We start from the raw sequence: 3,008 nt of genomic DNA on the forward strand, positions 1-3,008 counted from the left end.
CTAGCTCTGTAGACCAGGCTGGCCTCGAACTCACAGAGATCCGCCTGCCTCTGCCTCCCGAGTGCTGGGATTAAAGGCATGTGCCACCATCGTCCTGCCTGGAACTTGTTTTATAGACCAGACTCATAGAAATCCACCTGCCTCTGCCTCCTGCATGCAGGGATTAAAGGTGTGCACCACCACTCTCAGCCAGACTGCATTCTTAGGAAAGGATCGGGTTAGAACTGATTCATCAGTTGTAAAGAAAGGGACTGCACTGGGAGATGGCTCCGTAGCTAAAGAGTTTGCCGCACAATCATGTAAGCTAGAGTTCAGATTCCCAGGACTCACCAAAGCACCATATGGACCAGGAGACCTGAGTGTAACTCCAGCCTCAGAAGACAGAAATGGGAGGTCCCCAGAGCAAGCCGACGGCTGAGCCCTGGGCTCGAGTGAGAGGCCCTGCCTCAGTGCATCATGTGGAAGAGTGACTAAGGGTGATTCCCAGCACAACCTGGGGCTTCCACATGCACAGCACATACATACGCATGTGAAATACACAAAGAGAGTGACACGTGAAAACAGGAAAGGGTAGGGAAGCCATTCATTCATTTAGGCAGTCCAAGGAGATTTTCCAGAAAGGGTCAGTGGTGCTCTGGCTACAAAGATCTAAAGAGAATACAAGCTACATCTTTGCCTTGAGGTTCAGTAGTAAGGTTCACTTCCTCCTCCATTAGCCCAAAATCTCTGTGTTTGCTTTATATAGTCTGGCCACAGCTGACACCTGACCTCAGATGAATTTCCCACACCTCACCTTGGCATTTCCAGAGAGAGAGCTGTTCTTTTCATTCTCCACAGCTGCAGAAGGTGGCACTGATTGTCAACCTGACAGGATCCAGAATCACCTAGTGGGCAAGGCTCTGAGCATCCTAGTGGGGTTTTCTTGATTAGACTGAAGTTGAAATACTCACTCTAAAAGTGCGTGTCATCATCCCTTGCAGTGGGGTCCTGGACTACATGAAAAGGCGAAAGCTGGCGGTCAGCAAGATGTCTCAGTGGTTAAGTACACCTGCTGCCAAGCCAGATGGCCTGAGTTCAATCTCTGAGATCCATATAGTAGTAGAAAACTGACTTCCAGAAGCTGTACTTGACCTCCACATATGCAGCATGACACATGCACACATACACACACACACACAAAACAGCCAACAACTTAATAAAAAAATTGTTTTTTATTGATTTATTGAGCTCTACATTTTTCTCTGCTCCCCTCCCTGCCTCTCCCCTTCCCTTTCAACTCTCTCCCAAGGTCCCCATGCTCCCAATTTACTCAGGAGATCTTGTCTTTTTCTACTTTCTACTTCTCATGTAAATTAGATCTATGTAAGTCTCTCTTAGTGTCCTCATTGTTGTCTAAGTTCTCTGGGATTGTGGTTTGTAGGCTGATTTTTTTTTTGCCTTATGTTTAAAAACCACCTAGGAGTGAGTACATGTGATAATTGTCTTTCTGGTTCTGGGTTACCTCACTCAAAATAATGTTTTCTAGCGCCATCCATTTTCCTGCAAAATTCAAGATGTCACTATATTTTTCTGTTGTTTAGTACTCCATTGTGTAAATGTACCACATTTTCCTTATCCATTCTTCTATTGAGGAGCATTTAGATTGTTTCCAGGTTCTGGCTATGACAAACAATGCTGCTATGAACATAGTTGAACATATGCCCTTGTGGCACAATTGAGCATCCTTTGGATATATATCCCAAAGTGATATTACTGGGTCTTGAAGAAGGTTGTTTCCTAATTTTCTGAGAAATCACCACACTGACATCCAAAGGGGCTGTCCAGTTTTCACTTTCACCAGCAATGCAGAAGTGTTCCCTTTTCCCCACAACCTCTCCAGCATAAGTTGTCACCAGTGTTTTTGATCTTGGAATCTCAGAGTTGTTTTGATTTACATTTCTCTGATGACTAAGGAAGTTGAACATTTCCTTAAGTGTCTTTCAGTCATTTTAGATTCCTCTGTTGAGAGTTCTCTGTTTAGGTCTGTACTCCATTTTTTATTGGATTATGTGTTCTTTTGGTGTCCAATTTCTTGAGTTCTTTATATATTTTGGAGATCAGACCTCTGTCTGATATGGGGTTAGTGAAGATCTTTTCCCATTCTGTAAGCTGTGGATTTGTCTTGTTGACCGTGTCCTTTGCTTTACAGTAGCTTTTCAGTTTCAGGAGGTCCCATTTATTAATTGTTTCTCTCAGTGTCTGTGCTACCGGGGTTATATTTAGGAAGTAATTCCCTGTGCCAATGCATTCAAGAGTATTTCCCACTTTCTCTCTATAAGGTTCAGTGTGGCTGGCTTTATGTTCAGGTCTTTGATCCATTTGGACTTGAGTTTTGTGCATGACAATAGATATGGATCTATTTTCATTCTTCTACATGTTGACATCCAGTTATGCCAGCACCACTTGTTAAATATGCTTTCTTTTTTTCCATTTGATATTTTTTGCTTCTTTGTCAAAATTCAGGTGTTTGAAGATGTGTGGATTGATATCCGGGTCTTCTATTTCGTTCCATTGGTCCTCCTGTCTGTTCTTATGCCAATACCAGGCTGTTTTCAGTACTGTATGTAGCTATGTAGTAGAGTTTGAAGTCAGGGATTATGATACCTCCAGAAGTTCTTTTATTGTACAGGATTGTTTTGACTCTCCTGGGTTTTTTGCTTTTCCATATGAAGTTGAGTACCATTCTTTCAAGGTCTTGAAGAATTTTGCCGGGATTTTGGTGGGCATTTCATTGAATCTGTCAACTTAATAAAATTTTAAAGCAAAAGACAGCCTTTAACCCCAGTGTTTGAGAGAGAGAGGCAGTTGGGTCTCTGCGAGGACTGGGACAGTCCAGGCCCTGTGCGTGTGTCCTTGAGGGTGGCATTCCAACAGTATCTCCTTCAGAACTTCCTCTGACTTTGCCAAGCATAGTAACATGTTCTCCTTCATCAGGGCTGATGAATCAAATCCATTCAAACCCTTTCATA

This window comes from Microtus ochrogaster, unplaced genomic scaffold, assembly GCF_000317375.1.
Source record: "Microtus ochrogaster isolate Prairie Vole_2 unplaced genomic scaffold, MicOch1.0 UNK15, whole genome shotgun sequence".
In the NCBI taxonomy this organism is placed as follows: domain Eukaryota; kingdom Metazoa; phylum Chordata; class Mammalia; order Rodentia; family Cricetidae; genus Microtus; species Microtus ochrogaster.